At 41.4% G+C, this 15,680-nt stretch overlaps 1 protein-coding gene across 1 annotated transcript in view; it reads right to left on the bottom strand.

Moving 5' to 3' along the window:
- LOC121554008 (low-density lipoprotein receptor-related protein 12) overlaps positions 1-15,680 on the bottom strand; it is a 63,731-nt gene that overhangs the window by 19,045 nt on the left and 29,006 nt on the right. The window lies entirely within an intron of this gene.

Genomic DNA, 15,680 nt, shown 5'->3' with positions numbered 1-15,680 from the left:
GCTATTGTAGCTGGAAACGACTGATTTTTAATGGAATATCTACATAGGCGTACAGAGGCCCATTATCAACAACCATCAGTCCTGTGTTCCAATGGCACATTGTGTTTGCTAATCCACGTTTATCATTTTAAAAGGCTAATTGATCATTAGAAAACCCTTTTGCAATTATGTTAGCACAGCTGAAAACTGTTGTGCTGATTAAAGAAGCAATAAAATTGGCCTTCTTGAGACTAGTTGAGCATCTGGAGTGTCAGCAATTGTGGGTTTGATTACAGGCTCAAAATGTCCAAAAACAAAGAGCTTTCTTCTGAAACTCGTCAGTCTATTCTTGTTCTGAGAAATGAAAAAGCCATATCTCAGACTGGCCAATAAAAAGAAAATATTCAGATGGGCAGTCTGAGATATGGCTTTTTCTTTGCAACTCTGCCTAGAAGGTCAGCATCCCGGAGTCGCCTCTTTACTGTTGACGTTGAGACTGGTGTTTTGCAGGTACTATATAATGAAACTGCCAGTTGAGGACCTGTGAGGCGTCTGTTTCTCAAACTAGACACTAATGTATTTGTCCTCTTGCTCAGTTGTGCACCGTGGCCTCCCACTCTTCTTTCTATTCTGGTTAGAGCCAGAAATTCTGCAATAACTTCTGTTTCTGTGAGCTGCCAAAATGAAAAACCCTGACTACCATTTCCCAAGTCGCGTGAGGTTGACTGATCATCCATTGAGGCTGTATGTGAGCAGAACAGTCACTGACTGGTCAAGACCAGTATGACCACCATTTCTTTCAAATAGGAAACCAGCTGAGATAACATGCTGATTAAAAGCATCAAACATTTACTTTTTCAGTAATGATGCAGGAGTCTAAAACTACTTGCTTAGGCAGGGAAGTAGAGGAATTACCCCGCTTCAGTGAATTAACAATTTTCCTGAATTTAGTGGGATCACTAACAGTCTGTCACAGCGCTAAGGAAGTAGTTTGATTTGGCCTGTTTAAAACGAGGCAGTGCACCGATTTCTCAATTGCCTAAATATACTGAACACAAATATAAACACAACATGTAAAGTGTTGGTCCTATGTTTCATGAGCTGAAATAAAAGATCCCAGAAATGTTCCATACGCATAAAAAGCTTATCTCTCAAATTGTGTGCAAAAATTAGTTTACATCCCTGTTAGTGAGCATTTCTCCTTTCAATCAATCAAATGTATAAATACCTTTTTACATCAGCAGATGTCACAAAGTGCTATACAGAAACCCAGCCTAAAACCCCCAAAAGCAAGCAATTCAGATGTAGAAGCACGGTGGCTAGGAAAAACTCCCTAGAAAGGCAGGAACCTAGGAAGAAACCTAGAGATGAACCAGGCTCTGAGGGGTGGCCAGTCCTCTTCTGGCTGTGCTGGGTGGAGATTATAAGAGCACATGGCGAATAAAGCCAGATTTGCCAAGATAATCCATCCACCTGACACGTGATTTGTATTTTTATGTATTATGGATCCCAAGGCAGCAGCTACTCTTCCTGGGGTCCAGCAAAATTAAGGCAGTTATACATTATAAAAACATTACAACACATTCATAACAGATTTCACAATATATTAAGTGTATGCCCTCAGACCTCTACTCTACTACCACATATCTATAACACAAAATCCATGTGTACATGTGTGTATAGTGCGTATGTTATTGTGTGTTTGTATGAATGTGTCTATGTTTGTGTTGCTTAACAGTCCCCGCTGTTCCATAAAGTGTATTTTTACCTGTTTTTTTTATCTGATTCTACTGCTTGCATCAGTTACCTGATGTGGAATAGAGTTCCATGTAGTCATGGCTCTATGTAGTACTGTGCGCCTCCCATAATCTGTTCTGGACTTGGGGACTGTGAAGAGACCTCTGGTGGCATGTCTTGTGGGGTATGCATGGGTGTCTGAGCTGTGTGCCAGTATTCCAAACAGACAGCTCGGTACATTCAGTATGTCGACACCTTTTACAAAAACAAGCAGTGATGAAGTCGATCTCTCTTCCACTCTAAGCCAGGAGAGATTGACATGCATGTCATTAATGTTAGCTCTCCATGTACTTTTAAGGGCCAGCCGTGCTGCCCTGTTCTGAGCCAACTGCAATTTTCCCAAGTCCCTCTTTGTGGCACCTGACCACACTACTGAACAGTAGTCTAGGTGCGACAAAACTAGGGCCTGTAGGACCTGCCTTGTTGATAGTGTTGTTAAGAAGGCAGAGCAGCGCTTAATTATGGACATACTTCTCCCCATCTTAGCTACTGTTGTATCAATATGTTTCGACCATGACAGTCTACAATCCAGGGCTACTCCAAGCAGTTTAGTCACCTCAACTTGCTCAATTTAAACATTATTCATTACGAGATGTAGTTGAGGTTTAGGGTTCGTTTAGTGAATGATTTGACCCAAATACAATGCTTTTAGTTTTGGAAATATTCAGGACTAACTTATTCCTTGCCACGCATTCCGAAACTAACTGCAACTCTTTGTTAAGTGTTGCAGTTATTTCAGTTGCTGTAGTAGCTGACGTGTATAGTCTTGAGTCATCCACATACATAGACACACTGGCTTTACTCAAAGCCAGTGGCATGTCATTAGTAAAGCTGGAAAAAAGCAAGGGGCCTAGACAGCTGCCCTGGGGAATTCCTGATTCTACCTGGATTATGTTTGAGAGGCTTCCATTATAGAATACCCTCTGTGTTCTGTTAGACAAGTAACTCTTTATCCACATTATAGCAGGGGGTGTAAAGCCATAACACATACATTTTTCCAGCAGCAGACTATGATCGATAATGTCGAAGGCCGCACTGAAGTCTAACAAAACAGCCCCTATAACATTTTTATCATCAATTTCTCTCAGCCAATCATCAGTAATTTGTGTAAGTGCTGTGCTTGTTGAATGTCCTTCTCTATAAGCATGCTGAAAGTTTGTCAATTTGTTTACAGGCACACCTGTACTTTGGGAGTTGCTCCCATTCTTCTCTGCAGAACCTCTCAAGCTCTGTCAGGTTGGATGCGGAGCGTCGCTGCACAGCTATTTTCAAGTCTCTCCAGAGATGTTCGATTGAGTTCAAGTCCGGGCTCTGGCTGGGTCACTCAAGGACATTCATAGACTTGTCCCGAAGCCACTCCTGCGTTGTCTTGGCTGGGTGCTTAGGGTTGTTGTCTTGTTGGAAGGTGAACCTTTGCCCCAGTCTGAGGTAGTTCATGAGCGCTCTGGAGCAGGTTTTCATCAAGGATCTCTCTGTACTTTGCTCCGTTCATCTTTCCCTCGATCCTGACTAGTCCCCCAGTCCCTGCCGCTGAAAAACATCCCCACAACATGATGCTGCCACCACCATGCTTCACCGTAGGGATGGTGCCAGGTTTCCAACAGACGTGACGCTTGGCATTCAGGCCAAATAGTTCAATCTTGGTTTCATCAGACCAGTCAATCTTGTTTCTCATGGTCTGAGAGTCTATAGGTGCCTTTTGGCAAACTCCAAGCGGGCTGTCATGTGCCATTTACTGAGGAGTGGCTTCCGTCTGGCCACTCAACCATAACGGCCAGATTGGTGGAGTGCTGCAGAGATGGTTGTCCTTCTAGAAGTTTCTCCCATCCCCACAGAGGAACTCTGGAGCTCTGTCAGATTGACCATCGGGTTCTTGGTCACCTCCCTGACCAAGGCCATTCTCCCCCGATTGCTCAGTTTGGCCGGGCGGCCAGCTCTAGGAAGTGTCTTGGTGGTTCCAAATGTATTCCATTTAAGAATGATGGAGGCCACTGTGTTCTTGGGGAGCTTGAATGATGCAGAAATGGTTTGGTACCCTTCCCCAGATCTGTGCCTCGACACAATCTTGTCTCTGAGATCTACGGACAATTCCTTCGATATCATGGCTTGGTTTTTTCTCTGACATACACTGTCAACTGTCTGTGGGACCTTATATAAACAGGTGTGTGCCTTTCCAAATCATGTCCAATAAATTGAATTTACCACAGGTGGACTCTAAATCAAGTTGTAGAAACAGGATGCACTGGAGCTCAATTTCGAGTCTCATAGCAAAGGGTCTAAACACTTATGTAAATACGTTTTTTATTTTTTAAATACATTTGCTAAAATATCTAAAAAACTGTTTTCGCTTTGTCATTATGGGGTATTGTGTGTAGATTGATGAAGAATTGTTTTTATTTAATCAATTTTAGAATAAGGCTGTAACAAAATGTCAAAAAGGGAATACGTTCCTAATGTAATGTACATTAATCCTTGTCGTTTGTCATTATCCGACTGGCCAGTGTTGCCCAGTGCTCCACCATCTGATAGCGCTGTCGAAGGAGCACAGCATGAGGAGGCAATCAACGTTGGTCGCATGTCACGAGCCGGGGAAGCCGAAGACAGTGACCTCCCGCAAAGCAGTCTACACTTCCAACGAGAGGCCCGGAGCGGATACAAACAACGAATAGTTCCGCCATACTGGAGCCTGATCTTCCTACACCTTTGTCGCTGGGGATGCCTGTGTCTGCGGCCGCAGTGCCTACTACTACGATTTCGAAGTCGGCAACCTTCCATCCCCGCTCTGGATCGAGCGGGGATTCTCCATCTGTCGGAGGCCTGCATCCTGTGAAGTGTGGGAATTTCCTTGTCCTTCTCGCCTGCCGTGATTTTGGGCAGCTCCATGGTAAGAAATGTGACCGTTTCTGGTGCAAAAACAATGTCCTATTATGGTAATATTTTATGTATCATTAAGGAAAATGTTGGGAAATGTCAAAGATAAAATATAGTAAACATGATTGACATTTTATAAGTCTAGATGCATGTCTAAATAAGGAATATAGTCAATACAATGTGTAAACATGCTTTGATGAATGTATGTATTTTATTTTTAAAAAGTGTTTGTGCCATGCCACCAATATAATGAGATAAGGGAAAGAGGCTAAAGTGCCCATGGCCTTTTTGGAGTAAACAACATGTGTTATTGGACTTTCAAAGATAATAGTGGCGTGGCAGTTAAAGATGTTAATCAGTGATCTTAAGGGGAGTAGCTTTGTAAGCTATGTATACATGACTGTGCATTTGTGTGTGTATATAAGAGATCTCTAAGCCAAAGAGAGACAGTTGCTCCGTGGAACAAGCTCGGCTTTATTATGCAATAAAGTCTAATTCTTGGATTCACAAGCTCCGGTCTCTTGAGAGAGATTTTTGAGTTGACTATTTTTTTGGTCAAATATTTATACGACACTATCCCAGAGCTCGAGCGAATGACATTACTAAGCTGCTCCCGAATGTACTATGTCAGGACATGGAAATCGATTATATCGTAGTCCATGTGGGTTTTAATGACATTATGAAGGGCAGCTCTGAACAGTTGAAACTGGATTTTAAAAGAGCTGATTGACTCTCTTCTAGACACTAACAAAAAACCCACCATATCTGGCCCTGTGCCCTCTCTGAATGGTGGCTTTGAACGCTTCAGCAGGATTCTTGCTCTTCACAACTGGCTACGTGATTATTGCAGCTCAATGGGTGTAACTTTTGTTGACATTTTCGATACCTTTTGGAAACAAAACACGTTATATAAGGAGGATGGGATTCACCCAAATCATTTGGGTTCCTGGATCCTTTCACAGCATTATAAGGCTGCGTTGAGACAATGATTTAGCAATGACCCAAGCCCAGCGCAGCTAATCCCTACCATTGTGACTTCAGCAAATGTACATTACATCAGGTGTGTCAGTAGACACAATGTGGGTAACCTGGTTTGTGTCCCTCTAGCTGCCCTGGGTGCCTCTGCTGATCCTGCAGCTGTTGTGTGCAGTGATCATGTGCCTAGGTACCAGATTTATACTGTTAGCACTGAGCCGGTGTGCCCGAGGAGGCAGTCCACTGTGTGCTGCTCACCCTGCACTAACTGCTGCAAAGCTTCCCAGTAAAGCAATAAAAACAAGTAAGCATCCCAGAAGAAAAGTGCTCAAAATAGCCCACGTTAACATATGTAGCTTAAGAAACAAGGTTCATGAAATCAATAATTTGCTAGTAACAGATGACATTCATATTCTGACTATCTCTGAAACTCACTTGGATAATACCTTTGATGGTACAGTGGTAGCAATAAAAGGTTATAACATTTACAGAAAATATGGAAATGCCAATGGTGGAGGTGTTGCTGTTTATATTCAGAACCACATTCCTGTGAAGATTAGAGAAGATCTCATGTTAAATACTGTTGAAGTAATATGGCTACAGGTTCATCTGCCTCACCTAAAGCCAATTCTGGTGGGAAGCTGCTATTGACCACTAAGTGCTAACAGTCAGTATCTGGATAACATGTGTGAAATGCTTGATAATGTATGTGATATCAATAGAGAGGTATACTTTCTGGGTGATTTGAATATTGACTGGCTGTCATCAGGCTGCCAACTCAAGAGAAAGCTTCAAACTGTAACCAGTGCCTGCAATCTGGTTCAGGTTATCAGTCAACCTACCAGGGTGGTTACAAACAGTACAGGAATGAAATCATCAACATGTATTGATCATATCTTTACGAATGTTGTAGAGATTTGTTTGAAAGCAGTATCCACATCCATTGGATGTAGTGATCACAATATAGTAGCCATATCTAGGAAAACCAAAGTTCCGAAGGCTGGGCCTCATATTGTGTATAAGAGGTCATACAATAAGTTTTGTAGTGATTCCTATGTTGTTGATGTAAAGAATATACTGTGGTCCATGGTGGGTAATGAGGAGCAAACAGACACTGCACATGACACATTTATGAAAATTGCTTATTCCAGTTACTAATAAGCATGCACCCATTAAGAAAATGACTGTAAAAACTATTAAATCCCCGTGGATTGATGAGGAATTGAAAAATTGTATGGTTGAGAGGGATGAGGCAAAAGGAATGGCAAATAAGTCTGGCTGCACAACTGATTGGCAAACGTATTGCAAATTGAGAAATCATGTGACTAAACTGAATAAAAAGAAGAAAAAAACAACACCATGAAACAAGGATAAATGACAAAGAATGATAGTAAAAAGCTTTGGAGCACCTTAAATGACATTTTGGGAAAAAAGGCAAACTCAGCTCCATCATTCATTGAATCAGATGGCTCATTGATCACAAAACCGACTGATATTGCCAACTACTTTAATACTTTTTTCATTGGCAAGATTAGCAAACTTAGGCATGACATGCCAGCAACAATTGCTGACACTACACATCCAAGTTTATCTGACCAAATTATGAAAGACAAGCATTGTAATTTTGAATTCGTAAAGTGAGTGTGGAAGAGGTGAACAAATGATTGGTGTCTATTAACAATAACAAGCCACCGGGGTCTGACCATTTGGATGGAAAATTGCTGAGGATAATAGCGGACGATATTGCCACTCCTATTTTCAATATTTTCAATTTAAGCCTACTAGAATGTGTGTGCCCCCAGGCTGGGAGGGAAGCAAAAGTCATTCCGCTACCTAAGAATAGTAAAGCCCCCTTTACTGGCTCAAACAGCCGACCAATTAGCCTGTTACCAACCCTTAGTAAACTATTGGGAAAAATTGTGTTTGACCAGATACAATGCTATTTTTCTGTAAACAAATTGACAACAAACTTTCAGCATGCTTACAGAAAAGGACATTCAACAAGCACAGCACTTACACAAAGTACTGATGATTGGCTGAGAGAAATTGATGATAAAAAGATTGTGGGGGCTGTTTTGTTAGACTTCAATGTGGCTTTTGAAATTATCGATCATAGTGTGCTGCTTGAAAAACGTATGTGTTATGGCTTTACACCCCCTGCTATAATGTGGATAAAAGAGTTACTTGTCTAACAGAACACAGAGGGTGTTCTTTAATGGAAGCCTCTCAAACATAATCCAGGTAGAATCAGGAATTCCCCAGGGCAGCTGTCTAGGCCGCTTGCTTTTTTCCATCTTTACTAACGACATGCCACTGGCTTTGAGTAAAGCCAGTGTGCCTATGTATGCAAATGACTCAACACTATACACGTCAGCTACTACAGCAACTGAAATAACTGCAACACTTAACAAAGAGTTGCAGTTAGTTTCAGAATGGGTGGCAAGGAATAAATTAGTCCTGAATATTTCCAAAACTAAAAGCATTGTATTTGGGTCAAATCATTCACTAAACCCTAAACCTCAACTACATCTCGTAATGAATAATGTGGAAATTGAGCAAGTTGAGGTGACTAAACTGCTTGGAGTAACTCTGGATTGTAGACTGTCATGGTCAAAGCATATTGATACAACAGTAGCTAAGATGGGGAAAAGTATGTCCATAATTAAGCACTGCTCTACCTTCTTAACAGCACTATCAACAAGGCAGGTCCTACAGGCTCTAGTTTTGTTACACCTGGACTACTGTTCAGTCGTGTGGTCAGGTGCCACAAAGAGGGACTTAGGAAAATTGCAATTAGCTCAGAACAGGGCAGCACGGCTGGCCCTTTGATATACACAGAGAGCAAACATTAATAATATGCATGTCAATCTCTCCTTACTCAAAGTGGAGGAGAGTGACTTCATCACCACTTGTATTTGGGAGAGGTATTGACATGTTGAAAGCACCGAGCTGTCTGTTTAAACGACTAGCACACAGCTCAGACACCCATGCATACCCCACAAGACATGCCACCAGAGGTCCCCAAGTCCAGAACGGACTATGGGAGGAGCACAGTACTACATAGATTCATGACTACTAGGAACTCTATTCCACATCAGGTAACTGATGCAAGCAGTAGAATCAGATTTAAAAAACAGGTAAAAATACACCTTGTGGAACAGCGGGAACTGTTAAGAGACACACACAGGTACATACACACATACAGTGGGGAGAATAAGTATTTGATACACTGCCGATTTTGCAGGTTTTCCTACTTACAAAGCATGTAGAGGTCTGTCATTTTTATCATAGGTACACTTCAACTGTGAGAGACAACAAAAATCCAGAAAATCACATTGTATGATTTTTAAGTAATTAATTTGCATTTTATTGCATGACATAAGTATTTGATACATCAGAAAAGCAGAACTTAATATTTGGTACAGAAACCTTTGTTTGCAATTACAGAGATCATACGTTTCCTGTAGGTCTTGACCAGGTTTGCACACACTGCAGCAGGGATTTTGGCCCACTCCTCCATACAGACCTTCTCCAGATCCTTCAGGTTTCGGGGCTGTCGCTGGGCAATACGGACTTTCAGCTCCCTACAAAGATTTTCTATTGGGTTCAGGTCTGGAGACTGGCTAGGCCACTCCAGGAACTTGAGATGCTTCTTACGGAGCCACTCCTTAGTTGCCCTGGCTGTGTGTTTCGGGTCGTTGTCATGCTGGAAGACCCAGCCACGACTCATCTTCAATGCTCTTACTGTGGGAAGGAGGTTGTTGGCCAAGACCTCGCGATACATGGCCGAATCCATCCTCCCCTCAATACGGTGCTGTCGTCCTGTCCCCTTTGCAGAAAAGCATCCCCAAAGAATGATGTTTCCACCTCCATGCTTCACGGTTGGGATGGTGTTCTTGGGGTTGTACTCATCCTTCTTCTTCCTACAAACACGGCGAGTGGAGTTTAGACCAAAAAGCTCTATTTTTGTCTCATCAGACCACATGACCTTCTCCCATTCCTCCTTGGGATCATCCAGATGGTCATTGGCAAACTTCAGACGGGCCTGGACATGCGCTGGCTTGAGCAGGGGGACCTTGCGTGCGCTGCAGGATTTTAATTCATGACGGCGTAGTGTGTTACTAATGGTTTTCTTTGAGACTGTGGTCCCAGCTCTCTTCAGGTCATTGACCAGGTCCTGCCGTGTAGTTCTGGGCTGATCCCTCACCTTCCTCATGATCATTGATGCCCCACGAGGTGAGATCTTGCATGGAGCCCCAGACTGAGGGTGATTGACCGTCATCTTGAACTTCTTCCATTTTCTAATAATTGCGCCAACAGTTGTTGCTTTCTCACCAAGCTACTTGCCTATTGTCCTGTAGCCCATCCCAGCCTTGTGCAGGTCTACAATTTTATCCCAGATGTCCTTACAAAGCTCTCTGGTCTTGGCCATTGTGGAGAGGTTGGAGTCTGTTTGATTGAGTGTGTGGACAGGTGTCTTTTATACAGGTAACGAGTTCAAACAGGTGCAGTTAATACAGGTAATGAGTGGAGAACAGGAGGGCTTCTTAAAGAAAAACTAACAGGTCTGTGAGAGCCGGAATTCTTACTGGTTGGTAGGTGATCAAATACTTATGTCATGCAATAAAATGCAAATTAATTACTTAAAAATCATACAATGTGATTTTCTGGAATTTTGTTTTAGATTCCGTCTCTCACAGTTGAAGTGTACCTATGATAAAAAGTACAGACCTCTACATGCTTTGTAAGTAGGAAAACCTGCAAAATCGGCAGTGTATCAAATACTTGTTCTCCCCACAGTGAGGGAAAAAAGTATTTGATCCCCTGCTGATTTTGTACGTTTGCCCACTGACAAAGACATGATCAGTCTATAATTTTAATGGTAGGTTTATTTGAACAGTGAGAGACAGAATAACAACAAAAAAATCCAGAAAAACACATGTAAAAAATGTTATAAATTGATTAGCATTTTAATGAGGGAAATAAGTATTTGACCCCTCTGCAAAACATTACTTAGTACTTGGTGGCAAAACCCTTGTTGGCAATCACAGAGGTCAGACGTTTCTTGTAGTTGGCCACCAGGTTTGCACACATCTCACGAGGGATTTTGTCCCACTCCTCTTTGCAGATCTTCTCCAAGTCATTAAGGTTTCGAGGCTGACGTTTGGCAACTCGAACCTTCAGCTCCCTCCACAGATTTTCTATGGGATTAAGGTCTGGAGACTGGCTAGGCCACTCCAGGACCTTAATGTGCTTCTTCTTGAGCCACTCCTTTGTTGCCTTGGCCGTGTGTTTTGGGTCATTGTCATGCTGGAATACCCATCCACTACGCATTTTCAATGCCCTGGATGAGGGAAGGAGGTTCGCACCCAAGATTTGACAGTACATGGCCCCGTCCATCGTCCCTTTGATGCGGTGAAGTTGTCCTGTCCCCTTAGCAGAAAAACACCCCCAAAGCATAATGTTTCCACCTCCATGTTTGACGGTGGGGATGGTGTTCTTGGGGTCATAGGCAGCATTCCTCCTCCTCCAAACACGGCGAGTTGAGTTGATGCCAAAGAGCTCGATTTTGGTCTCATCTGACCACAACACTTTCACCCAGTTCTCCTCTGAATCATTCAGATGTTCATTGGCAAACTTCAGACGGCCCTGTATATGTGCTTTCTTGAGCAGGGGGACCTTGCGGGCGCTGCAGGATTTCAGTCCTTCACGGCGTAGTGTGTTACCAATTGTTTTCTTGGTGACTATGGTCCCAGCTGCCTTGAGATCATTGACAAGATCCTCCCGTGTAGTTCTGAGCTGATTCCTCACCGTTCTCATGATCATTGCAACTCCAGGAGGTGAGATCTTGCATGGAGCCCCAGGCCGAGGGAGATTGACAGTTCTTTTGTGTTTCTTCCATTTGCGAATAATCGCACCAACTGTTGTCACCTTCTCACCAAGCTGCTTGGCGATGGTCTTGTAGCCCATTCCAGCCTTGTGTAGGTCTACAATCTTGTCCTTGACATCCTTGGAATGCTCTTTGGTCTTGGCCATGGTGGAGAGTTTGGAATCTCATTGATTGATTGCTTCTGTGGACAGGTTTCTTTTATACAGGTAACAAGCTGAGATTAGGAGCACTCCCTTTAAGAGTGTGCTCCTAATCTCAGCTTGTTAACTGTATAAAAGACACCTGGGAGCCAGAAATCTTTCTGATTGAGAGGGGGTCAAATACTTATTTCCCTCATTAAAATGCAAATCAATTTATAACATTTTTGACATGTGTTTTTCTGGATTTATTTGTTGTTATTCTGTCTCTCACTGTTCAAATAAACCTACCATTAAAATGATAGACTGATCATGTCTTTGTCAGTGGGCAAACGTACAAAATCAGCAGGGGATCAAATACTTTTTTCCCTCACTGTATACTACTGATTGGAGAACATTTTATATCAAGTTATATGTGAATTGTTGGGGTTAAGTAATGTTATTTATATCTGAGTAATGTTACTTACCACAAAGAAAAAGAAAAAAAAGAGGATTGTTATGATTTCATTTCATAGCGTTGTGGGAGCCAGGTCAAATTTAGTAGATAAGTGATTCTGGGTGCCGCACAGTCTGAATACCAAGGATTATATTATGTTGAGGGAGCTTACTGAGGTTTATCTTAGAATGATTGATGGACATGATATACTGACAAGGTAATAACATCAAAGAAGAAGAGTGCCCACTGATGGTTACCAGATGTTGTTGAAGAAACGTGTAACATGACGTATATAAACTGAGAGGTTTTCTTTGTCTGGTAGTTGATATGGCAAGAGGAGAAGCACGCGCCTTTTGTTAGACGAATCCAGTACCGAATCTATTAAATATTTGTATGAACTCTCCATCTAAGTGTTAAATATCTTCTTGCATCATGAATTACTTGATACCCGAGAAACTCATCATAACTCAATGCCATTGGATGAATCTCAGAACACATTCCAGTCTGTGCTAGCAAAACAGTCCTGTAGCATAGCATCCGTGTCATTTGACCACTTCCGTATTGAGCGAGTCACTGCTTAAATTTTTGCTTGTAAGCAGGAATCAGGAGGATATAATTATGGTCAGATTTGCCAAATGGAGGGCGAGGGAGAGCTTTGTACGCATCTCTGTGTGTAGAGTAAAGGTGGTCTTCAGGTTTTTTTCCTCTGGTTGCACGTGACATGCTGGTAGAAATGAGGTAAAACAGATTTAAGTTTGCCTGCATTCAAGTCCCCGGCCACTAGGAGCGCCACTTCTGGGTGAGCATTTTCTTTTTTGCTTATGGCCTTATACCAGCTGTTATTGACAAATAGACACACCCCCACCCCTCGTCTTACCAGACGTAGCTGTTCAGTCCTGCCGATGCACGGAAAACCCAGCCAACTGTATATAATCTGTGTCGTTTTTCAGCCACGACTCGGTGAAACATAAGATATTACAGTTTTTAATGTCCCGTTGGTAGGATAGTCTTGAACGGAGATCATCAACTTCATTCTCCAGTGATTGCACGTTGGCCAATAGAGCGGATGGTAGAGGCGGGTTACCCACTCTGCAACGAATTCTAACAAGGCACACCGATCTCCACCCCCTGTATTTCCGTCTTTTCTTCACGCGAATGACGGGGATTTGGGCCTGGTCTCGGAGAAGCAGCATATCCATCGCGTCAGACTCATTAAAGAAAAAATCTTAGTCGAGTTCGAGGTGAGTAATCTCTGTTCTGATATCCAGAAGCTATTTTCGGTCATAAGAGACGGTAGCAGCAATATTATGTACAAAATAAGTTACAAACAACGCAAAAAAACACACAAAATAGCACAGTTGGTTAGGAGCCCGTAAAACGGCAGCCATCCCCTCCGGTGCCATTATCAACAAGCTAACAGTAGAATTCAGGTAAATGTGCACAAGATTACTACCGACAATACCCCTATGCTTATGAGCATTATTATGGATCCCCATTAGCTGCTGCCAAGGCATTACCTACTCTTCGTGGGGTCCGGCAAAATTAAGGCAGCTATACAATTTTAAAAACATCACAATACATTCATAACCGATTTCACAACACACTAAGTGTGTGCCCTCATGCCCCTACCCCACAAGGTACTTTAAGCATATGTTTTCGTTTCAGTCGCCTCCATCTCCTCTAACTGAAGCTAATTGTAGAGATGTTTTTTCTATTGATAATGTAAAATTAACAGCCAAACAGAAAGACTCATGTGAAGGTGAAATTACAGAGGAGGAACTTCTGGATGCAATTAAAAACTTTAAGTCTGGGAAAACTCCAGGGTTGGATGGCATACCAGTCGAAGTATACCAAACCTTTTTTGATATACTAAGAGGACCGCTATTAGCATGTTTTAACCACTCCTATGCAAATGGTAGATTATCTGACACTCAAGAAGAAGGTCTGATCTCATTATTACTGAAACAGGACACAAGTGGAAAATATAAAGATCCAGTCCATTAAAAAAATTGGAGGCCCCTTACACTTCAGTGTTGTAATGCAAAAATTATAGGAAAATGTATAGCGCATAGAATTAAAAAGGTATTGTCGGATATTATTCATTCAGACAGGTTTTTTACATGGAAGATACATTGGAGATAATATAAGGCAAGTATTGGAAACAATAGAACATTATGGAAAATCGGAGAAACCAGGCTTGCTATTCATAGCAGACTTCGAAAAGGCATTTGATAAAGTACGACTGGGGTTTATATATAAATGCCTGGAGCATTTCAATTTTGGTGAATCTCTTATAAAATGGGTCAAAATCATGTATAGTAACCCTAGGTGTAAAATAGTAAATAATGGCTATTTCTCAGAAAGTTATAAACTGTCAATGGAGTGAAACAAGGTTGTCCACTATCGGCATATCTATTTATTGTGGCCATCGAGATGTTAGCTATTAAAATCAGATCCAACAATAATATCAGGGGATTAGAAATCCAGGGCTTAAAAACAAAAGGTGTCATTGTACGCTGATGATTCATGTTTTCTTTTAAATCCACAACTAGAATCAATCCACAGCCGCATAGAGGATCTAGATACATTTTCTAACCCCTCTGGATTACAACCAAATTATGACAAATGTACTATATTACGTATTGGATCAATAAAAAATAACAAATGTACATTGCCATGTAGTTTACCAATAAAATGGTCTGATGGTGATGTGGATATACTCGGAATACATATCCCAAAGGAAATAAATGATCTCACTTCAATAAATTATAATAGAAAGTTAGCAAAAATAGATAAGATCTTGCTACCATGGAAAGGTGGGTGCCTGTCAATTTGTGGAAAAATCACCCTGATTAACTCTTTAGTATTATCCCAGTTTACCTATTTGCTTATGGTCTTGCCTACGCCTAGAGAACAGTTTTTAAATTATATGAGAAAAAAAGATTCAATTTTATTTGGAACGGCAAGCCAGACAAAATTAAACGGACCTATTTATATAATGAATATGAATTCGGAGGACAGAAATTGTTATATATTAAAGCATTAGACCTATCACTAAAAGCTTCAGTCATACAAAAGTTATACTAGCAAGATCTTATCTATTTTTGCTAAATCCGAACTGGTTCTCTAGTAAATTAGTAAGATTGTCTCACCCAATGTTCAAGAATGGCCTTTTTCCCTTTATTCTGATTACAACCACTCACTTTCAGTTATTTGAAAAGGAAATCATCTCCCAGATATTACTATTTCTAAAACCAGCCATAGAAAGTTGGTTGCAATTTCAATTTAATCCTCCAGAAACGACAGAACAAATAATGCAACAAATATTGTGGTTAAACTCAATTATAATAATTGACAAAAAAACATTTGTTTTGACAAAATGTTTAAAAAAGGTATAATCTTTGTAAATGATATCATCGGTAGGACTGGTGGAGTTATGTCGCACATGCAGCTAACAAAAACATATGGAAATGTCTGCTCTACCCAAAATTACAACCAAATAATTGCAGCCTTACCGCAAAAATTTAAGAGGAAAGTGGAAGGAGGAGAAAGTAAGGAACTTGTCTGTCGGCCTTGCATTAAAGAACATAATTGG

The sequence above is a fragment of the Coregonus clupeaformis genome, chromosome 38 (genome assembly GCF_020615455.1).
Source record: "Coregonus clupeaformis isolate EN_2021a chromosome 38, ASM2061545v1, whole genome shotgun sequence".
NCBI classification, from domain to species: Eukaryota; Metazoa; Chordata; class Actinopteri; order Salmoniformes; family Salmonidae; genus Coregonus; species Coregonus clupeaformis.
Note: the sequence above shows the minus strand (reverse complement) of the source record. Positions and strands in the feature narration are given on the sequence as shown.